The sequence below is a fragment of the Palaemon carinicauda genome, chromosome 38 (genome assembly GCF_036898095.1).
Source record: "Palaemon carinicauda isolate YSFRI2023 chromosome 38, ASM3689809v2, whole genome shotgun sequence".
In the NCBI taxonomy this organism is placed as follows: Eukaryota; Metazoa; Arthropoda; class Malacostraca; order Decapoda; family Palaemonidae; genus Palaemon; species Palaemon carinicauda.
In genome coordinates, this window is record NC_090762.1 from 56411180 (window position 1) to 56436653 (window position 25474).

Here is a 25474-nt window from a genome sequence, read left to right on the forward strand (position 1 = left end):
CTGGGAGAAGAAAGAAAGCTTGGTCTCTTCCTCTCTTGTCAGCAATTAATATAACAACATGGTTTTGCTGCTAGTGGTGATGACCCTCCAGAGGCAAGAATTAAGGATAACCTAGGACATGTCAGCGGGCTTTATATTAAGGCCTCCCTTCCACAGGTCGGACCACAGCAGAAGACCAGGTAGATTTTGCGGTAGTTAAGGCCTGGAGGCTCTTTTCTCTCAGTGAGAAACTTTCAATACCCAAGGTACGCTAAACCACAAGGTGCGAAGGTCCTGGTCCCTGGAAGAATAGTCAGCTTCAGCAAAAAAGGGATTACTACAAGATAAAGGGTGATGCACCTCATCTTCACTGGACCCCAGGTAATAAGTCTACCTCTGCTGATCCTCGCCATGCGGGGCGGGTCGGAGTCACCTACCTTTTGTAGTTTTCTCCCAGTGGAGGAAGCCGAAGGTGCGTAAGTCTGAGCACTATAAGGCGAAATTAAACCCCCAATGACTTCGGATTTTGGGAAAACCTACCACTTCTTCCTCCTCCTTCTGCTGTACTATACCCATTGCACAAGCAGCCAAGCCCAGAAGTCATCACAGGGGGATTACTTCCAACAGTCATACCCCTACAAAAAAAGGGGGGAAAGAAAAGGGGTACACATCCTGCCGGGATGCAACCTGGCCGCAATTGTGAGCCATCTTACAAGGCCAGGACCACATGCCTAACCCAAGAGCCTCCATAACATTTGCAAAGAAACACTAAAAAGAGGAAAAAAGAAATAGCAACCAAGCTTTGTTAAATACAAAGAATATGTCCATACTACTTTTCAGCTGAAATCAAAGTGGCTACCCAGTATACTGACAAGGGGCAGGCTAGCTACACTGGAATCGTACTACCATTAAGGATGCGTTTATATATGCAAAGGAATAAATTTTTTTCCCAAAAAACTAAACCCCTCTATTTTACTTGTCATATGATATACTTGCCTGGAGTAACATAGTAGCATCATTAAACAGGGCATGGCATCAAATTTTAGTCTTCCTCTTCAGAGACCAGCCTCACCAAAGGGTGCCTGCAACCTCAAATTTGTCATTGCAGAGCAGCAGCATCACCTGTAGGGAAGAAAGTTAATTAGTATTTTGAGTAGAACTGGGAATTTTGTCTTGAAGATTTTTACACTTAAAATGTATGCTTTTCAAGTATTTAAACCCCTAGTTTTACTTATAAGTCGCTCTTCAGGTAAGAGTGACATCCCACTCTTTTGGTATTGATCAATTGGATGGTTGACAGCAAGAACCAATAACTACCTTTATTCACATCTGGAACTATACTGTTTCTGGTAAAGTATCCGATGAGAAAATTATGCTGCAGTTTCCCTAAAAACTAGGTGTACACTTAACACCTGTTTTAACCATGGAAAATAAAACTTTAAAGTGACGAGAGTAATTATCTACCGAGGATTTGCAGTAAACTGGAATGCTCTTGGAAAACTGATCGATTAATATCTGAGAATCCACAACAGCACAGGTAATGTACTTTAAATTCCTTCAAAATGAAAAATACTTTCGACCAAATGATCTTTTAAAATGCCCCTGTATGAAGGGTCGTTTATTTGCAAATCATGTCAATCTCTAATAGGCAGTTAGATTAAAAAATAATATGGGATGGAAAGACCCCTGGAAGCTCTTGAAAAGAGATACAGTGACTGTGAAGTGCTCAAGTTGTAGTTTGCATGATGCAATAAACATCAATGCATGAACTCTGATTTAGTTTACCCAGATGATTCATAGAATCAGCAACTGTTATTGTCCATGCACATTTATCACAAGCCTTCAAATTTGCTTTGTAGCATTATGTAAAGGCTCACTCGCAATACCCTCATTTTCAAGTAGTGTAGGACTATGTCATTGGGAATATTCTTTTCGTTGTGTAAATTTCATGAAGTAGTCATCCTTTATATACCACTGCTCATTTGGAAATCCTAAAGATTCACACATTATTGGTTCCAGAGGTAATCCATCACATTCAAGCTTATATATCTATGTGTTGTCAAGTACATTGGAGAACTTAGCAGGTAACCAGTCTCACCCTCAGTCAGTTATTTTTATGGCCCAGAAACAATAGGATAGTATAAATATTTTTACTGCAGTTACATCAGTGTTTATAACTTAATTAAAATTGTCTTAAATATATATATATATATATATATATATATATATATATATATATATATATATATATATATATATATATATATAAAAAGCTGGATATGCCTACTTGATTGATTAATTGATTGATTTAAAGTTTTCAGGCATTCTGACATCTAAGATCATTAACGCAGATATCATTTATCTTATATAAAAATTTATAGAATATTCAATTAAAACCATAAAAGTTGAATGTCATTATAGAAGTTAAATAGTTTTCAGAAGTCCCGCTTCTGAAATAAATCTAAAAATGCCACTCGCATAGTAGGGCACACCATGTCCAAGAATCTTGGCAAGGATGAACCTGCCATCCTCACCTCGAGCCTCATACAGATGTCTATTTCTTAAATTATTATAATTAGGCCATTCGGTCAACAAAAGCCTCACGGTTGAAGGTTCTAAACAGTCATCGCAATACGGTTGGGGTTGGCCCTTCAGAAGAAACTCGTGTGTCAACCGAGTGTGACCAATACGGAGACGACAAAGAGTCTTCTCCCATTTTCGGGGCATCATGTTATACCTCCAAGGAGATATGACATTTGCTACTTCTCTCATTTTATTACCATCTAGACTATCCCAGTGCTGTTGCCATTTATTACAAAACAATTTCTTGATGTTAGGTAGGAAATCATTACAGTGAATGGGATACCTTCTTGGTAGCAACTCGGATGCCTCATTCTTCGCCAGTAAATCTGCCTTCTCATGTGCTGAAACCCAACAAAATCGAACCATTATACCTCTCCGTCCAATAATAAAAAGCCATTCTAAAATCTTTAAAACTAGAGGGTTAGTAGAATTAAAAACTTCTAAAGCTTGAAGAACACTCCTTGCATCACTAAAAATTGTAAAATTACCCTCCTTTTCAACGCTATTTTCTCAATAGCGGTTAGTATGCCATACAGTTCAGCAGTTAATATGGAAGCTGTTAGAGGGAGTGCACCTCTACAATTAAAACCATTACTATGTACTCCAAATCCAACGCCAGCATCAGATTTGGAGCCATCTGCATATACAAAAGTCGATCCCTTATGTTTTGCTACATGTTCCATAAAAAGAGACCTGGATTCTAAGTCTGTCATATTCTTCTTAACTCCAATAAAGTATTTACAAAAAGATACCTCTGGTAATTTTCATGGAGGCATTGATACCTCAAATGGAAGCACCTTAATTCTAATTATATCAAGACTGTTTAATAATTGTTTCACCCAAAAGCCATAAGGTTGAGGAGATTTTGGGTGTAACTAAGTATGTTGAGTGCCTTACAAGGCTTGCAGTCTGAAAGAGCTAAGAATTAGGGAGTCTTTGCAATCTACACCAATACCGAATAATAGCAGACATGCTGTAAAGGTCTAGAGGTAACTCTCCAGCATCAACAAGGAGACTTGGGATAGGTGAGGTTCTAAACGCTCCTGTGGACAATCTAATACCAGCATGATGTATTGAATCTAATATCTTTAACTGGCTTGGGGTGGCTGAGGAGTATATTTCACATCCATAACTAATTTTGGTAAAAATCAAGCCTTGTATAATTTTAAAATAGTATTGCGGTCTGCCCCCACCCCCAGGGTGTATGGGACAATACTTTTAAAATATTCAGAGCCTCGAGACATTTAGCTTTAATGCTTTTAAGTGAGAAACCCCTGTAAGCTGACAATCAAATATCAAACCTAAAAATTTTGCTTCACTTACACATGGTATCCATTGACCTTTAATGTATATATCCGGGTCTGGATGTACTCCCCAGATATGACAAAAATGGACAATATGACAAATTCGGAGATAATTTGTATTTTTCTTAACCATACAAACCTTAGCTATTTACATGGGGTATTACTTTCGGCATAGCTGAAAGGGGTATTACTTTCGGCATAGCTGAAAGGGGTATTACTTTCGGCATAGCTGAAATGACGAGCCATTAGATTTTTAACGAGGGTTAACTACCCTCTCGCTAGTTAGCGAGGGGGTAGGGGAGGGGTAGCTAGCTACCCCTCCCCCCTCACATACCGGTGAACTGATTCACTTCGCTTAGAGGTAGGACTTCACGGGGGACAGGGCTGGCGGGCAAATATGTGTAAATAGCTAAGGTTTGTATGGTTAGAAAAAATACAAATTATCTCCAAATTTGTGATTTGTTCCGTAACCGAAATACAAACCACGCTATTTACATGGGGCGACTTAACCCTTAGGTAGGGTGGAAAGTTCCAGCCTTACTGGCTTTGGCTTTGCCCGGGGACTCAGAATCCGAGTGAGCAGCACTCGAGAAAAAAAAAAAAAAAAAAAAAAGGAGTCCCTGCACCTCGCAATTTCCTTGCTCCGCAAGGAACATGCGGCCTACATAAGCTCGTGTGTGAGGGAAAGAAGAGTGACTCGTCCTAGGAAGTTGACCTGAAATCCTTTAGATGGAAATCTAAGTTAGGACGTTCCCAATACCACCTCGTCAGGGTATGGGGGACGCGACAGTATAATACTAATACTAGGAGCACAAGGAAGCATGGTTTACCTGCAGTGGTTTGAGGTCAGCTATGCAGAACCCTGGATGCTGCTTTCCCCAAGAGAGGGGAGGATGAAGAAAAGAGTAAGGGCCAGACATACTTTTTCATTCATGCAGTCTAAAACCGGGTAACAATGCCCTCAACCTTCTGCTACCTGTCCATTAAGGAGCCTGAGGTTAGACCAGCTGTTGTGCAGCCACCACAGGGCCGATAGAGAACGTATCGAGGCTCCTGTGGGTCACGTCCTGCAGGTAGTGGGCTGTGAAGGTCGTTTGACGCTTCCAGATCTCAGCTTGTAGCACCTGCGTCACAGAGCAGTTTCTCTTGAATGCCAGGGACGTTGCGATGCCTCTGACATCGTGTGCTCTAGGGCGACGTGACGGAGGAGGGTCTGGATTCAGGGAATGATGGATGACCCTCCGAATCCAGGCTGAAAGGGTATTCATGGTGACCCTCCTCTTCGTCCTTCCCGTGCTCGCAAACAGGGCTTGCACGCGAGGACGAACTGCAGCTGTTCTTTTAAGATAACGCCTCAGACTCCTTACTGGGCATAGTAGGAGATGGTCTGGGTCATCTGTTACAGAACGAAGACTCGAAACCCTGAAGGAGTCGAACCGTGGGTCCGGAACCCCAGGGTTTTGAGTCTTGGCAACAAACTCAGGGACGAACCTGAACGTTACCTCCCTCCATCCCCTTGAATGGGCGACGTCGTATGAGAGACCATGGAGTTCACTGACACGCTTGGCAGAAGCTAGAGCGAGCAGGAACACCGTCTTCCAAGTCAGGTGACGATCAGAAGCCTGGCGTAATGGTTCGAACGGAGGTCTCTTAAGAGCCCTGAGAACCCGAACCACGTTCCATGGAGGTGGTCTCACTTCCGACTGAGGGCAGGTAAGTTCGTAGCTTCGTATGAGCAAGGAAAGTTCCAGCGAGGAAGAAATGTCCAATCCTTTCAGCCTGAAGGCCAGGCTTAAGGCTGAGCGATAGCCTTTCACCGCCGAGACCGAAAGGCGCATTTCCTCCCGCAAATATACAAGAAACTCCGCTATTGCTGGAATAGTGGCATCGAGGGGAGAGATACCCCTCCCACGACACCAACCACAGAAGACTCTCCACTTGGCCTGGTAGACCCCTGCAGATGACTTTCGCAGGTGACGAGACATCCTCTCCGCAACTTGTTGCAAAAAGCCTCTCTCTGTGAGGAGGTGCTGGATAGTCTCCAGGCGTGAAGCCGAAGCGAAGCTACGGCTTTGTGGAAGATGTTGCAGTGTGGTTGCTTGAGTAGCTCGTGTCGTAGAGGGAGTTCTCTCGGTAGTTCCGTCAGGAGCTGCAGAAGGTCTGGGAACCACTCTGCATGATGCCATAGCGGAGCTATCAAGGTCATCGACAGGTTGGCCGATAATCTGGTCTTGTTGAGCACCCTTCTCATCAGACAGAACGGTGGGAAGGCGTAGACGTCGATGTTGTCCCACCGTTGTTGGAAGGCATCTTGCCAGAGTGCCTTGGGGTCCGGGACTGGGGAGCAGTACAGCGGCAGCTTGAAATTCAAGGCTGTCGCGAACAAGTCCACTGTCGGGGAACCCCACAAAGTCAGGACTTTGTTAGCTACTAGAGGATCCAAAGACCACTCGGTACTCACTATCTGCGAAGCTCTGCTCAGACTGTCGGCGAGCACATTCCTTTTGCCTGGAATGAAGCGAGCTGATAGTGGTATCGAGTGGACTTCGGCCCATCTCAGAATCTCTACTGCAAGATGGGATAGCTGTTGTGAAAAGGTACCTCCCTGCTTGTTGATATAAGCCACTACTGTGGTGTTGTCGCTCATCACCACCACAGAGTGACCCGCCAGGGTCTGTTGGAACTGTTGAAGGGCCAGATATACGGCCTTCATCTCTAGCAGATTGATGTGGAGGTACTTTTCTGATTCTGACCACAGGCCTGAGATCCTGTGGTTCAGAACGTGGGCTCCCCACCCTTCTTTTGACACGTCCGAGAACAGCATCAAATCTGGGGGGAGGACGAGAAGATCCACTCCCTTTCGAAGGTTTCCGTCGGTCAACCACCACTGCAGGTCTGTCCGTTCCGCAGGCCCTATGGGGACCAGAAAGTCTGGGGAATCGTGGCCCTGATTCCACCGGGACTTGAGCCGCCACTGCAGGGATCTCATCCTGAGGCGGCCGTTTGGAAATAGACGGGCCAGAGAGGACAGGTGACCTAGAAGACGTAACCAAGATTGGGCTGGAAGCTCTTCCCGTCTGAGGAAAGGTTCTGCGACCCTCCTCAGCCTTGCTATCCTGTCGTCTGATGGAAAGGCTTTGTGGAGATTGGTGTCCAATATCATGCCTAGATATACCAGTCGTTGAGATGGAAGAAGAGAAGACTTCTCGAGATTTACCATGATCCCTAGATCTTGGCAAAGTCCCAGAAGCTTGTCTCGGTGTCGAAGAAGGGTCGACTCCGAGTCTGACAGGATCAGCCAGTCGTCCAGATAGCAAAGGAGACGAATGCCGATCCTGTGTGCCCACGAAGATATCAGGGTGAACACTCTGGTGAACACCTGCGGTGCTGTGGAGAGACCGAAACACAGCACCTTGAACTGGTAGATCTTGTTGTCTAGGATGAATCTCAAATACTTCCTGGAAGACGGATGGATTGGGATCTGGTAGTACGCGTCCTTTAGATCCAGTGTGCACATGCAGTCTTGCGGTCTCACTGCAAGTCTGACCGTGTCCGCTGTCTCCATGCTGAACGGAGTTTGTTTGACAAACTTGTTCAGTGCTGAGAGGTCGATGACGGGTCTCCAGCCTCCAGATGCCTTCCTTACAAGAAAGAGTCGACTGAAGAAGCCTGGAGGGCCGTCGACGACCTCTTGGAGAGCATCCTTCTTGAGCATGGTCTCGACTTCTGCCCGATGGGCTAGCCCCTTTGCCGATCCCATGGCATAGGAGCTCAACGACACTGGATTCGCTGTCAGGGGAGGAAGAGATGTCGTGAATGGGACGCGATATCCTTGGTTGATCACAGAGATCGTCCAGGAATCGGCCCCGAGTTGCTGCCACCTGAACGCGCAACTCTGCAGGCATCCCCCCACTGGTGGACACGCAGGGGGATTGCCAATCCTAGCGTTTGCGGCCTCGGCCGCTCCCTCTAGGATTCTTGCCTCCCCTGGAGGACTTCCCCCCCTTCCTGTCCTTGACGGGAAAGGGCTGCTGTTTGGACACCTTTGCCTTTGCTGCCGGAGCCGGTTTCGATGTCCTAGACTGACGAGGCTGTTGTTGTTGAGGTGCTGGAGGCTTGTAGGGTCTGGATGCAAGAGCCCTTTGGAGGAGAGAATCGTGATTCGACTTCCTCCACTTCTCAGCTGCCCGTTCCACATCCTTGGGCTCAAACAGGCTCTTTCCAAGGATGGAAGTGTCTGAGCTTGCAGACATCCACGGCTGGGACCTTCGCATGGAACCTCTCAGTCACCGCATCACGACGCTTCAAGATCGAGCTTGCCCACAGGTTCGAAACTTGGTGAGCCAGAAACTCGATGGTGCGCGTGCCCGAGGAGAAAAGTCTCCATGGCCTTCCTGGTGCTCTCCTTGGACAAGTCCTCGGATCGCAACAGGATGCCCAGAGACCCCAGCCAAACATCCAGCCACGAAGTGTCCTGCATGGCACACTTTGCGACCTTCTCCTGGCTCAAGATCTCTGTAGCCGAGAATGTCACCTGCCGGGCGGAGAGTTTCTCGAGAGAAATTCCCCTGGAGAGCTCTTCCACAGAATGGTGGAGAGGAAGAGCTAAACAAGACTCCCCCATGATCTCGAAGTACCTCCTTTGCTGCACGAGAGGAGGTGGGAGGAGTTTGTTGCTGGCAGGGGAACGGCTGGAGGAGGCGAGTTCGGAGAGCTGGCTCTCAACCTTGTCTCTGGCACTCTTAACCCCCTGGGACCAGGGCAGAGCCGCACTGGCCTTCGGAGGTTTTTGAGTGCCGTAGACTTGGTCCAGAACCGTATCCTTGCCTCATCAGACTCAGGACCTGCCAGAAGGCATGCTTCGACTCATGCAGCTCTCCTCCTTGTAGACTGGCAGCAAAGTCTCCTGTCCCCAGCTGCTCTACTTGGGGGGGACACGCGGACGTTCTCTTGGGGTCTTGTTGGCTCTAGTCGAATTCGGGATGAAGACTTAGGGACAGTCTTCGAGTCCTTGGACTTCCTCCTAGGAGAGATACAGGACTCCAGTAAAGAAGTCTGAGGGCTCCTTGCTGCTCCCACACGAGACGATTCTCCTACTCGAGGTGGGGTTCCTCCCATTGGTGCCGTGGGAGAATGTCCCACCTCGCTGGACTCTCCTGAGGACGGAAAGGCTTCGTCCACAGGGGAAGGAGAAACCGTCCGAGGGGGGGAAGGGGCCTTCCTGACGGACTTCTTGGGAGCCAGTTTGACCCTAGGAGAAGTGACCACGAAGTTCACTCCTCTCCTTCTCTTCAGCGGGGACGAGGCTGCCATTGGTTTGAGGCCTAGATCAGCAAGGGCCGGCTTAATAGCCTGGACGACCGCTTTGATCAGAGACCCGAACCAAGGCTGACGGCTGACAGACTTGGTGTCAGCTAGAGGACTCCCGGTATTTTTTTGGAGTCCTTGACTCCCTCCCGGGAGGGATGCAGGACTCCAACAACGAGGGAGGCAGGCTCTTCTCTATCTTTATTCGAGAAAACATATCGCGCGAGGTGGGGTTTCCCTCAATGGTGCGATTGGGGAACGACTCACCTCCCGTGACTCTCCTGAGGGCGGGAAAACTTCGTCCGAAGGTGAAGGAGAAAAGTCTGAGGGGGGAGAGTACCTGTCTCGAAGACTTACGAGAGGACAGCTACGCCCTCGGAGATGTTACCTCGTCCAAACTCCTCTTTTCCTCCTCGGGGAAGTGGTTGCAGCCAAGGATTTGAGGCTCCATTCAGAGAGAACAGCTTGAAAACCTGTGCTACCGCTCTGATTAGAGTCCAAAACCAGGCTTCCGGCCGACGGTTGCACTGTCAGACATTCCCTTTGGAGGGGAAGTCGCCTGTAAAAAGATAAGGACGGCATGTCCCTGGATTTTTCTGTAACCTTCCCCCTCCGGTGAGAACAATGTTCTGTGCTTGGGGGGGGGGGGGGGAGAAAAGTGGCAATGGCGACCTTACAGCGCATTGTCTGGCAGCCTCGCGCGAGGGAGGGTATTGGCGCTTGCACTAGGGAGAGCGCCGGTGCTCGCGCGATGGGAAATATCAGGGGGTCGCGCGCGAGACTGTTGAAATACTCGCGCGCGTGCGAGAGACTGTTGAAATACTCGCGCGCGTGCGAGAGACTGTTGAAATACTCGCGCGCGTGCGAGAGACTGTTGAAATACTCGCGCGCGTGCGAGAGACTGTTGAAATACTCGCGCGCGTGCGAGAGACTGTTGAAATACTCGCGCGCGTGCGAGAGACTGTTGAAATACTCGCGCGCGTGCGAGAGACTGTTGAAATACTCGCGCGCGTGCGAGAGACTGTTGAAATACTCGCGCGCGTGCGAGAGACTGTTGAAATACTCGCGCGCGTGCGAGACTTCATAGGGTGCGCAGGAATCAGATTGACGAGCAGGATCAGAATGAAGAGTCCGTATGGACCAGAATGTTGGCGCGCGCGCGTACGAGTTTATTGGGGCGCGCGAGCGCGCGGAAGAGATCGTCGGCGCCTGCGCGCGCAAGAAGATCGTCGGCGCCTGCGCGCGCAAGAAGATCGTCGGCGCCTGCGCGCGCAAGAAGATCGTCGGCGCCTGCGCGCGCAAGAAGATCGTCGGCGCCTGCGCGCGCAAGAAGATCGTCGGCGCCTGCGCGCGCAAGAAGATCGTCGGCGCCTGCGCGCGCAAGAAGATCGTCGGCGCCTGCGCGCGCAAGAAGATCGTCGGCGCCTGCGCGCGCAAGAAGATCGTCGGCGCATGCGCGCGCAAGAAGATCGTCGGCGCCTGCGCGCGCAAGAAGATCGTCGGCGCCTGCGCGCGCAAGAAGATCGTCGGCGCCTGCGCGCGCAAGAAGATCTTCGGCGCCTGCGCGCGCAAGAAGATCGTCGGCGCCTGCGCGCGCAAGAAGATCGTCGGCGCCTGCGCGCGCAAGAAGATCGTCGGCGCCTGCGCGCGCAAGAAGATCGTCGGCGCCTGCGCGCGCAAGAAGATCGTCGGCGCATGCGCGCGCAAGAAGATCGTCGGCGCTTGCGCGCGCAAGAAAATCGTAGGCGCTTGAAAATCGTCGGCGCTCGCATGCGTAAGAAGATCGTCGGCGCTTGAGCGCATAAGAAGATTGTCGGCGCTTGAGCGCATAAGAAGATTGTCGGCGCTTGAGCGCATAAGAAGATTGTCGGCGCTTGAGCGCATAAGAAGATTGTCGGCGCTTGAGCGCATAAGAAGATTGTCGGCGCTTGAGCGCATAAGAAGATTGTCGGCGCTTGAGCGCATAAGAAGACTGTCGGCGCTTGAGCGCTTAAGAAGATAGTCGGCGGTTGCGCGCGTTAGAAGGTCGGCGAGTGCGCGGGAAACCATCGGTGCCCACGCGCGGATGATCGTCGGCGCATACTCGCGAATGAAGATCGTCAGCGCTAGCGCTCGAAAGAAGATCGTCGTCGCATGCGCGCCAATAAAATGGACGATCGTCGGCGCTTACGCGCATGTGAAGATCGTCAGCGCTAGCCCTTGAAAGAAGATCGTCGGCGCTTGCGCGCATAAGATCGTTGGCACTAGCGCGCGCATGTGTAAACGCGCGCGCTTGTGCCCTAGGATGCAGGATCAGCTAACAGGACGATCAGGAACTGGGATGTGTCCTGAAGAGGGAGGGCATCCCCTGAAGAGGACCAGGCAGGTCTGCTTCAGAGTCCAGAGCCGACGATTCACACTGGAAGTACTGCTTGATACTCCGAGGAGTGGTCTCTATGAGAGACCTCTCCCGCGAACAGGAGAGGTGCCTTTCGTAGAAGAGACTTGGAGACACTGCAGGCTGAACCACTGGTGAGCGCCTGTGCGCTATCTCAGGAACTCCACTGATGAGCGCCAATGCGCAGGGAACATTGGCGAGCAGTGCCTGGAACAGGGTGTCTCTGAATAGCAGTCTCAGGAACAGCAGGACCAGCAGGCGAGCACTTGCGCACAGGAGAACGTTGGCGCGCAGGGGATACCTGGCGCTTAAGGGACTTACTCTCAATGTGAGAAAAGCCCCTTTGCCCCGAAGGGATCGGTGTCCGTTGGATAACGGGGGGTGTGGGCGCCCACAGCGCGTCAGCAGCCAGGAACGGAGACGGCAGGTCAGCAGGTCTAGGAGAACGAGACCCCGAAGGATCAGAGGACTAAGGGCACGAGAGACCAAAGGCCTAAGGTAGCTTGAGTTGTGAGACCCAGAAGGGTTAGCGCAAACGAGAAACCGAAGTTTCCGTCACTAAACACCGAAGTGTAGGAGTGACTTAAAGTTACGAGAGCCCAAGGGTTCTGCGTAACTAATGTTACGAGACCCCAAAGGGTCAGCGTAACGGGAAACCGAAGTTTCCTTGTCACTAAACACCGAAGTGTTAGTGACTAAATTTACGAGAGCCCAAGGGTTCTGCGTGTTACGAGACCCAGAAGGGTCAGCGTAACGAGAAACCGAAGTCTCCCTGTCACTAAACACCGAAGTGTTAGTGACTGATCAGCAAGCTGGTCTAATCAGGAACAATCCTCCGAAGAGGAGTCTCTATGAGTGGCCTCTCTCGCGAACGAGAGAGGTGAACACTTCGTAGAAGAGACTTGAAGACACTGGTGATGTTGCCCCAAGGGCCGTAGGGTCAGAAAGCTGACCTATAAGGGGCAATCCTCCGAAGGGGAGCCCTTATGAGCGGCCTCCCTCTCGAACGAGAGAGGTAAAGACTGAACCTGCAGCTGCTCAGCCCCTTGAGCATAGTTACAGAAGAGACCGCTCAGCCCCAAGAGCATAGTCACAGGAAGTTCCATGGACCGACCTTGCAACCGCTCAGCCCCTTGAGCATTGCTATAAGAGCAGTACCTCAGCACCAAGAGCAACTGCCTAAGGACCAGGAAAATTAAGGTATGAGAAGTTCCCCCAGCAGGGGGAAGATCTCACACCTGGGAAGGGAACCTCCCTCGAAAGGGAAGTACCTACCCCTGAACCTCCTTATCGTTCTAAGATGAACTGAAGAGCTGACAGTTGTCACGGGAGAACTTCTAAGAGAAGGGATAACGCCCATGACGATGTCCTAGAGAGACGGCAGCGACAGCAGACTTCCCAGGCATAAACAGGACAGCTCTGCTTCGTTGGCACACTTCAGTCAAACGAAGAAAAACTGAATAGTTAACTGGGAAAATAAAGTTAAATAATTATTTTAACAGAAATTCCCCCGGGAGGAACTCCGCAGAGTAACCCCGAGGGAATAGCAAAACATAAGAATAAAAAATTAAGTATGCACCCTCCTCCCCCACTGACATTCACGGGAGAAGGGGGAGGGCGGAGAACTTTAACGAAAAACAGAATTATAACAATTATAACTATGTAACTGATTTTTGAATGTTCACAAATATTAAGAACCACTGAACCCCGAAGGGAAGTGTTCCCCAGAAGCTGACAAGTTAAAAATACAATTAGATTTCATAAAAATAATTGAGGCAAATAAAAACGGAAAAGCAACTTGGCCCGCGACGGGAAAGAAGTTTCCTTAGTAGTACGTAGTAGCAGTAAAGGGTGAACGACCTCGAGTAGAGAAATAACGTAGTCAAACTAAACTCCCACATTCCCTTCGCTGAGAATTCAAGTTCCCCGTAGGAAAGGAGGAACAACGAAGATAAAAGATGAATGAAGAAAGTCCCGCGATGACGATTCCCCACGGCGGACGAATTTACGGAAAGCCGAAGGAGATGGCCGAAGGAGATGACCGAAGGACCAAGGGGGAGAGGCCGCGCCCCATGGCGAGAAACCGCGGTGGCCTAGTACTACCGGTGTCGTTGTCGTACACTACCACACAGCACAAACACTGAAAAGAAAACTTACATTTCTATACACAAAAATATATACATAAACATAAAGAATGTTTATATATATATTACAAGTATAAGAAAAAGTAAAAAGACAAAAAGCATTAATGGCTGTCAAAAAGCGAGGGTGAGAGCGGACACGTCCGCTCACCGCCCGAGCCAAAGTAAAAGTGAGCTCATCACACAGGTGTGTGAGGGGGGTAGTAGCAAGCTACCCCTCCCTTCCCCCGCTAACTAGTGATGGGGGTAGTAAACCCTCGTTAAAATTCTAATGGCTCGTCATTTCGGCTACGTGGTTTGTATTTCAGTAACGGAACGAAAACTTTTTTTATCATATGCGACTATTGTGTGATAAAATCTAAACAAATGCAACTGCCTACATTGTAAAAGATTCTGTATAACATTTAAAGCACACCATCAAAGGTGCGTTCTCAAAGGCTGCCCCGCTGAAAATGCAAAGGTGACATCCCAAGTGAGATTAGGTTAGGCAAAAATTTGACATAGGTGCAGTCATTTTATCTCATGAACAAAATTATGTGGAAAACAGTAGTATGATTAATTATTACTCAACACCACTCAAGCTTATTTTGGGATTTTAAGGGTTGTGAAAGGAAATTTATCATTAAGCAAAAGATTTACAGATTCACTATGAATGACTGCATTTTTCAGTCCATCATTCCTTTCATCTGTGACATTATAGTATGTAATGGATTGGTTAATTAGAACTTCTGCAGTAGATTTCAAGGAACCGCCATCTTGCATTTTCAACCATTGCTTACATGCACTAATTTAAGGGTATTCTGATAGGAGCAAACTGTTAAACCTGATCTACCAAAAACATCACTATAGACTTATAATCTTCTAGCAAATCAATATCTGATATCCTTTGATAAAGGTTCGGTAATTGTTTACAACACCGCACTCTCCATTTACTCCAAAATAATGCAATCCTGCAGTTCTCATCTTCTTATACAGTAATTAGGTGGTTATTTAAATTCTGGGAAAGCAATGATTAGCAAGATATGTTGAGGAAGGGGGAAGGGGTTATTAAAAGAAAATAGCTCGGTTTCCTCACTAAACAACTTGGAACTGACATGTCAACATCGTCAACCAAACAGACTTCGTGATGCCAGCGTACATTTGATATACTGTATATTCAAAATACAGTATACTTAATAAAAAATTGAGTGATTACTCAAAAGTGTCACTATTTGTCAATTGCATATTTTATGGACACTTTTGCGTAATTAATCAATTTTTAATTACGTACATTTTGAATATACAGTATATAAAATGTATGCTGGCATCACGAACTTCTGTTTATGTACGCTGGCATCACTAATTCTGTTTGGTTGATGATGTTGACATGTCAGTTCCAAGTTATTTAGTGAGGAAACCGAGCTAATTTCTTTTTATAACCCCTTCCACCTTCCTCAACGTATCTTGCTAATTATTTCTTTCCCAGAATTTAAATAACCACCTAATTACTGTACAAGAAGATGAGAACTGCAGGATTGCATTATTTTGGAGTAATTGAAGAGTGTGGTGTTGTAAACAATTACCCAAGGTTCCAAGCTAAAACACCGTAGGACTACATTTTATTTTCCCGAGCTAGAATATAAGAGAAATTTTAAGGAAAAGGCACAAGAAAGAGGAAAGCAAGCTAGGATATTGACGCATCCAAATAAACTACCGAAAGGATACCATGTAATGTACTATAGACCCTTCACCCAATGATAATCCACATCCCTGCCCTAGGTGGAGATGTGACCCTGCACGAACCACAACTGCTCTTTTTGGCCTACGTCAATAGGTATCCGGACATCAAGGGGCACATCTACTATCAAGCAGATAGGACCCAACATCCTTGTTTTTTTCTTTTTTAGGTTAGGATTTCTAGCCGAATAAAACTCACACTTTAGGGTTAAGGTTAGAAAAGGTTCTCGTAATGAAACTTTCACCAACGTCATGCCACCTAAAAATTACTGTCCATTAACCTAGATTTGATTATAGGCAAGGTTTTTTTTAGCACTGCAATTTCCATGGCCACTTCCATTTTGTGGCAGGCTTGGGCTATACGTAAAGTAGCTTACCAAGGGTGATGAAAAAAAAGGAAACTTGATAGTCATATTAATATAACACTACTGCATGAGCATCCATGAATAAATAGGATAAATACCTAATAACAAGGTCGATAAAAAGCTACACAAAAAGGTCAGAGTAAAATAAATAATTACAAATATGGCGGACCTTCAAGAATGCGTAGACAATGGCCTACCTTAGGTGGAAAAGCAAGCTAGAAAATACGTGTAAACAAGTAACGTTACTAATTAAAGGATAAAATTAAACATTAACTAGCTTGGGCCATAAAATTGTAACCCAAGGATAAATATAAATCATATCACAGGTAACAATTATCAACTTCTACTCAACTTACCTAATAATACTGGTAACTGATTACTTAATGAGTGAGCATCCCAAATTTCAGATTCCCATGAGCAGTATTGCCAGGTGAGTTAGTCTAAAAATCCCTAAAACTTGTGATAAAAAATCCCCAAACCCACCAAAAATTCCCATTTCCAGAAAAAAATATTTTCATCTAATCATGTAGGCTTTACTAATATGGAAATTACTCATGTACTTCATGTAATTGTATGTAAACTAATTGCAACAATATAAAGGTTTACTCATCTCTGTTTCTTCTTCATAGAAATATGTACAGAATATCGTCACCAGTCATCCAAAAACCCCAAATCTAAGGAGAAATTCCCAAATGTAGGAATAAATTCTCAAATCTAGGGATAAAGCACCACTACCTATGAGCTAAGTATGTTTTCTGTTTTCTATCCTTGGAGCAACAGAGCACACAATAAAATCTAGAAAGCGAGTTTCCCAATTTCATTGTTTCAGATAATCTACTATCTATTTCAAGGCCCATAACACCCTCCTTTTTTAATATAACTAATGAACTAGGCTTCTGATTAATGTGAAACCGAAACCACCAGAGTTTGAGACACCGACCTAATTAAGAAAAATGGATTCAAACGTCTATTGTCTTACTTTATATCGAGAAATGTCATCTCAATTTTGTGGGCAAGGTGAGAACGGAAATTAAGACTTGACAACTAGGTGCAGAATGACGAGTGTCGACTATCATCCCCGTGACGTTTACATCTGCCAAGTCCCCATTTCTGTACAGTTATCAAATAAAATATAAGTTGTAGTGAATTACACTGCTTTTTGGTGGAGTCTAAAAATACCAAATAGTTATTATGTATGAATAAACTCATTTATAGCCTCACTTGTGTTTATTATTTAATTAATAGGTAAGTCTTAAGAAAAAGAAGACAAAAAATAAAAATCTTAGATGGAAATCAGAGAGGTGATCAAGATAGGGAAGGTATACGTTTTTAGATACAGGCATTGCCAAGGGCTCCTGCTTACACCTTGCTTACTGCCTACTATTGCCATTTTATATCATGTCTAGATTGCTTCACCATTGTCAACAAAGTTGTCGTCATGCTTTGGTGTTACGACCCTTAACATACTACAAGAGGGAACAAGACAACAATAAACTGAAGATTGGATTGAATAGGTTGGGATCACGTTGTCATGTTTAATGGCGTACCATCACATACATGTATAGTTGAATGTTATGCATTATCAGATTCTCTCTCTCTCTCTCTCTCTCTCTCTCTCTCTCTCTCTCTCTCTCTCTCTCTCTCTCTATATATATATATATATATATATATATATATATATATCTTGTAACTTTAATCATTAAAATTATAGCTATTACACTACTATCTATGTATAATACACTTATTATTGGTAAAGTATTACTATCCTTTCACCTCCATCCAATCCTAAGCCGCATTAAATATTTATAATGATCATATTGTGCGAGCACCCTCAACAAACATTCCATAACTTCAACCCTCTAATGACTGCCTACCTGTATTGAAAAAAATAAAAACACCTTATCTTAGCGGCCAGGTCTTAAATAAAATAAAAAGTCTTCTGCATCGTTTCGAAACACCATACGAACATACGCACAAACTTAAGTTTTGGATTTAAAGTCCTGCGTATTTCATTTACAGGAACGACAAACGAATGAGAACCGTTTGTGCAGTTTCATGTTATTAAAACTTAACTTTTTACCCTGGGCCACTATTTTTTTCCCCGGATAATTTGTAATGCTACCGTCATCTATAAATAATCAAAAGTTTATCATCATCGCAAAAATTCATTACCTACTCCTACGGCTCATAAAAAATGCACTAAAGACTTATGAATAGGCCTACAAGTCAAATATTAATTCAATAATTTAGGCTACATGAGTCCAATCTCGTTCAATCACCATACGCATTCTCATTGATCTTTTGCTATAAAATACTAGTATGACAACAAAGTATAAAATCTATCAATACTGAATTCAAATTATTGCGAATATGTTACATAAGAGTTAATTTTGTTAGTGAAGTCAAACAAAATCAAAACATGGCTTAGTCGAATACAATTAAATAATCTCTGTCAATCGACTCTTTAATTTTGTTCTTTGCAGTCCTAATTAACTTTTTAATGATGGGGAAGTATAATAATTCGATGATCCTTTAAGCCACATTCATACATTATCCAAGAAATATTATATATATATATATATATATATATATATATATATATATATATATATATATATATATATATATATATATATATATATACACACACACACATGTGTGTGTGTCGTCTTCGAACTACTCGCATAAGACCCCCGAAGGCAGGAAATGAACGCATTTTTTGACAAGTACAAAAGCGCTCAGAGAGAGCGCAGACCTCCGCAAAGGCAGCTAAGTTCCCTCTATCCTAATATCTCGACCTTCACTAGTTCCCTAATTATTTGTTTGAGGAAAAATATCCAAATTGGTTCAACCTCGCAATAGTGATGAATCCTCAAAAAAAAAATTCCTGGATCAAAGTGGTGATCCGGATCACAGCAAGAATCTAATCACTTCTAAGTTTGCCAATTCTGGCCATTTTTCATTATTTTTATCCGTATTTTTTTTTAGTAATACGCAAAAATATTCCAATTGATCCAACCTTGCAATAGTGAAGAATCCTTTAAAAATCCTGGATCCATATGGTTATCCGGATCACTGCTAAAATTTAATCACTTCTAAGACCATATCTGACATATCCTGAAATTTTCATAAACATTTATCTTTAATATTTTTTTTTGGTAATAAGCAAAAATAACCAAATGTGTCCAATCTCGCAATTATGCAGAATCCTTTAAAAATCATGGATCCGTATGGTGATCCGGATCGCCGTTAAAATCTAATAATTTCCAAGACCATTTCTGACATATCCTGAAATTTTCCTCAAAATTCATCTGTAACTTTTTGAGTTAGGCCGGCGATAAAAAGAGGTGAAATCATAACCTTCTTGGCGAAGGTAATAACATACTAATCGTGTGACATTCTAGATTTTAATCCATTTGTGCCCTGCAGTTTTCAGGCACGAAACCTTCAGGTATGTACGCTCTATATCTTTCACTGATTGTAGCCCTTGAAATTTGTCAGTGCTAGGTTATCTGACTCCCAGTATTATTATTATTATTATTATTATTATTATTATTATTATTATTATTATTATTATTATTATTATTATTATTATTATTATTATTATTATATAAGCTACAACCCGAATTGGAAAACCAAGATGCCACAAGACAAAGGGCTCCAACAGAGAAAGCAATGAGGAAAGGGAACACAGAAATAATAAACAAACTATATATGATCAATAATACATAAACATATAAAATATTCTAAGATTAGTAACAGCGTTAAAATATATCTGTCAAATACAAATAAAGAACAGAAACTTATGTCAACCTATTTAACAGATAAGCATTTGGAACAAGTTTGAACTTCATAAGTTTCACAAATTCAACCACCAGATTAGGAAGATCCTTCCATAATCTGATCACAACTGGAATAAAACTTATAGAATACTGTATGGTGTTGAGCTTCACACGATAGAGAAGGCAAGAGTATTAAAATTAACAGTATATCAAGTTGAATGCAAAGAATGGCCAGAATTATCGAAAATCTCAAGGAACACGTACAAAGAACTAACTGAACGACGGTGCCAGAGATTAATATCCAGTTCAGGAATACGGAATTTAATAGACCGCAAGTTTTTGTCTAACAAATTAAGATGAGATTCACAATTTGAAGACAAGACAGAACAGTACTCGAAACAAGGTAGAATGAAAAAAAATTATACAATTTTCTCAGGACAAACTGACCACAAACAATCTTAAAAGACTGTCAATAAGCCATTAGGAATCACACCTAGAACTGATTTATGCTGCAGGATTGTCCTTCACTGAGCTTATCTTCATGTATTAATGATATAGAGCGTTTAAATCATCGTCGCACTATAACTCTTCTAAATACGGGAATTAACGCAACTTTCATCAAAACGGGAATTCACGCAACTTTCATCAATACGGGAATTCACGCAACTTTCCTCAATACGGGAATTCACGCAACTTTCCTCAATACGGGAATTCACGCAACTTTCCTCAATACGGGAATTCACGCAACTTTCATCTGTTTAGAATGAATTTATATTTCAAAAATTCACTTTAATTTTCATCAGACAAAACATTCTAAAACTTATATTCTCTAAAATTGAATAGTTACAGATACATTTCAATACTTTGAGTTTTGTTAGGGATCAACTTCAATGAAGAGAATTTTTTTACAACATTGGAGACTTTAAGAAGGGCATCACGTGCTCCAAGGACTTTGCAAAAGCCAAATTGCAAACAACGGAACAGATATTACCTTTAGCATTCCTAGTTAGACGTTTTGCAAAAAGACGTTTAAATACTTTAGACTATATGGGAGTTATGGAAATTGTGCGGTCATCAGCAGGGCTACAGCTACCACAAATAGATTTATCTAATGGAGTAACATTATCAATACTCCAAGTGCAAAAAAGCAGCCCCTTCTTGCTAACTTGCAGAAAATAACAGGCAACTTAGGAGCTAAAGAATCAGCGGCCTTAATAAAATAAAGGGAAAATACCTATTGGGTCTACACCTCCATGAGCATCAAGGTCCATCAAGAGAGTTTGAATTTCATGGGACCGAAAAGCTAAACTAGTTAGTTTAGCCTCAGGAAAACAGTAATAAACAGTAATGAGGAAGATAAAGAGTTTCTTATCACTCTAATTACTGTCAAACACATTATCCAAAATGGTTGTCCATTACTTCGAACAGTGAGTGACAGAGACTTCTAATTTAAGTAAAGGAGGAACTGACAAATCTACACCAAAGAGTGCATATTTAAGGGTAGCTCACCACTTCTGTTTTTGGGTAGTACACCCTGCAACAAAGCCGGTGTCGCCTCGCCAGCCCCGACTTGGATACATCATGTCCTTCTTGCTCTGAAAGGTTGAAAGGTGGCCTGACGTTTAGACAACCAAGACATCGTTAGGATGGTTCGAATGTGAGGAGGGTAATTACTGATATCAGTCAAAGAAGTGCGAGGATTGATGAGATATATATATATATATATATATATATATATATATATATATATATATATATATATATATATATATATATGAAAGAGATAGAGAGGTCTTATCCTATTCTTTTAAGAAATGCAATCGTTTTCGAGGAAAGTTATCGAAAAATATAATCACACCGATATATTTGCATTCCTTATTACATTTTTATATGGAAAATCCTTAAATATTGTGGGAACTGACTATTCTAATTAATATACGTGGGAATCATATATCCTTTGTTTGAATTATTCTAGCAGCTGCTCTCTCTCTCTCTCTCTCTCTCTCTCTCTCTCTCTCTCTCTCTCTCTCTCTCTCTCTCTCTCTCTCTCTCTCTCTCGAGTTCTAGAATAAGTTAGATAAGATCATAAGAACTCTCCAAATGCTTAAACTAAATCGCTCTGCCAAAGAGCAAATGGAGTATCTGCGAATGGAATAAAAAAGTCTTTGAGACACCCAAAATGCTTGTTACACGCACTCTCTCTCTCTCTCTCTCTCTCTCTCTCTCTCTCTCTCTCTCTCTCTCTCTCTCTCTCTCTCTCTCTCTCTCTCTCTCTCTCTGTATATATATATGTATCTATATCTACACACACACACACATATGTATATATATATATATATATATATATATATATATATATATATATATATATATATATTACCTGTATCCAATATTTTATATTATTTGGATATTCCCAAGGATCACACAAGACCGCTAACTACTTTGCACGTTGGTGTTGGATTTGTATTTCTTTCGGGTGAAGATCCCATGTTCCAAAGATGTTCAATGACCACCTAAACACAATGTTAGAACGATATATGCCCGTTTTCATTGCGAGTTGGAATCATTGATATTAAATGTTATCAATAGGGGTATTACCATCATCATCATCACTTCATAAATGTTAATAAGCAAACCTCGTTAAGATCACCCAATTGCCACCTCTCCACCATCACCTTTAACCCCCACCTAGTTATATCCTTCTATCCCCATCCACAATGTTTGAGGTTTAAAGGTCTCACAGTTATGATAAGATCCTTCCGATGGAAGTTTTTTAGTAAATGAAAAACAAAATACTAAGATGACAATATTTCATACAGTTTGCTTTCCAGGTGTTTAAAATTATATCAAAACTATAGATAACGAAGTAAATATGCGAAAGACTGATTAAACAAATATCGAGAGTAATGGATTTCTTGAAGAGCTTACCGGGGGAACACTTTTAAGGTGTTGGACATCAGGACATGAAACGACAAATAAAATCGTAATAATACGAATACTCAATGCTAAGGAAACATTTCCTTTTGCCTTGGGAAGGGTGAAGCCAGCTAGACTCGGACCTTTGAGCATTGAGCAATCATCACCAGGGAAGGGGGTTCGCTTGGAAGTGAGCGACTTGACAAGATAATTTGATTGATTGATTGATTAGGAGTTTTTTGTCATCCTGACATCTAAGGTTATTAACGCCGAACCAGATAATTTGAGTAAACAACGTGTTGATAGTTTAATATTTTATACCCTACATCCTATATTCCACATCATCACTATAATAATGCACCAATGAACTTTCATTGCATGTCATTTCACATATTTTATTGTCACCAATCACTTCTGAAACAATATAGATAATGTTAACTGATGACGCATTTTAAATCTCCAACCTTAAACTAATATAATTGATATAGGTTATGATGGTGAAAATTTCATTAAATTTTTACCACCATAACATTTATATTAAAGTGTAGTTCCTAAATTCAAAGTAGTCCTAAAGGAAGGTCGCGAAGTGATCCGAAACACACGTCGATACCAAACAATAAATGGAGAAAAGTAAATGTATTTCTGCTGTTATCCTGAAAACTATCTGCAGGACGATCTGTCCCAGGAGAAGATGTCTTCAATTTTGGACGCCGATGTCTATTCATTATATATGTATGTATGTATGTATGTATAAATAAATAAATAAATACATTTCTACCCCATACTTGGGATCGAACCCTAGCCCCTTCAAATGAAAGGCCAGGTCCCTTCCAACCATGCCAGCAGAGCGACCTGGCCTTTCATTTGAAGGGGCTAGGGGTCGATCCCAAGTATGAGGTAGAAATTTAATTCTATTTGAACACGATATTGTGTTGATTTTCATCCATATATATATATATATATATATATATATATATATATATATATATATATATATAATATATATATATATATATATATATATGAACATATATCACAAGCACACGTGATTTTAATTAATGTAAATATCACCCACGGAAGGCATTTAATACCGAATTCTATCTTGGGAATATATATCCACTTGGAATTCATTTTATGGTAACAGCTTCTGGCCGGGTGGGGATTCGAACTACCACCTGTACGGCTTGAAACAATGCTGGCAGGGATTCGAACTACCACCTGTACGGCTTGAAACTATGCTGGCAGGGACCCTACCGACTAAGCTCGATAGCTTAGTCGGTAGGGTCCCTGCCAGCATAGTTTCAAGCCGTACAGGTGGTAGTTCGAATCCCCACCCGGCCAGAAGCTGTTACCATAAAATGAATTCCAAGTGGATATATATTTCCAAGATAGAATTCGGTATTAAATGCCTTCCGTGAGTGATATTTACATATATATATATATATATATATATATATATATATATATATATATATATATATATATATATATATATATATATATATATATTCCCTTTTTTCTAAAAAGGAAAGTATTTAATCAGATGGTCCTAACAGTATTAACTTAAGCATCAGAAACTTGGAGCCTTACTAAAGACCTTACAACATAAGCTGAATATAACTTAAAAGAGCTATGGAAAGAATGATGATAATAATAACAAAAAGAGACATAAATAGAGGAACATGGATACGAGAGCAAACTAAAGTAGAAGATATTCAAACATGTAAGAAAAAGGAATGGACATGGGCAGGACATATAATGAGAATGTCAGACAATAGATGGACATTAAGAATTGTAGAATGTCTCCCTAGAGATCATAAAAGAAGCACGAAGAGAAGACGAACTTATAAAGTGGCATGTCTGAGGTCTTTGTTCTATAGTGGACCAGTCACAGCTGATGACACACACAAATGTACACACACACAAATACATACATATATATATATATATATATATATATATATATATATATATATATATATATATATGTATATATATATATATATATATTTATATATATATATATATATATATATATATACATATATATATCTATATATGTATACATATATGAATATATATATATATATATATATATATATATATATTATATATATATATATATATATATATATATATATATATATATATATATTATGTGTGTGCGTGTGTGTGAATATATAAACCATTGGTAGAAACATAACATATACACATCGCCTTAGAAAAATATTTATTAAGTAATAATTCCATTGGAAAAATCATGTGAATATTACATCATTATTGATTATCTAAAATGAATTCTTCAGAAAAGTACTCGTGAAATACGTTTTTTTTTTCGAGACGTATTTTGTTTCGAACGGCTCTGATATCGATTCGTACCGGAAATGGGTCGTTATAAATACCAAACCTGAAAAATAAGTCAAAGCCTTCGGTTATTTCAATAAGGTTTGCTGAAAACTTCAATTACCCTTCGCCCGAGTTCGATCAACGAGTGCGCTGCAGGCGTTACTTAATAACAAAATTAATAAATTAAAGTATTTATATTTTCATCTTCCTATTCAGTCTCTTAATTTTTCCTTCAAATTGCAAATCCGAGCGTTGAACGACTTCAGAACTTTCAGACTCAAATCCATAAATCAAAACATGTAGTTTATTATTATTATTATTATTATTATTATTATTATTATTATGAGTTACTAGGATTTATTGAAACGAAAGAAGAGTTTTTTACGCGAGTCCTAAACGGCTTCGGAAGAAAATCTTCACGGATCTCCGAATGGGTTCAGAAGAAATGGCCATAGACTTAGCATGGAGTTCTGAATGACTCTAGAACAGAATTTCTGAAAGGCTTCGGAAGAAAATTTTCCCGGATTTCCAAATGCCTTCAGAAAAAACAGATGTAGACTTAGCATGGAGTTCTGAATGACTCTAGAACAGATTCTTCCTGGAGCTCCCTGAACGGCACCTTTAGAAAATTTTCCGGGATCTTCAAAAGGCTTCAGAA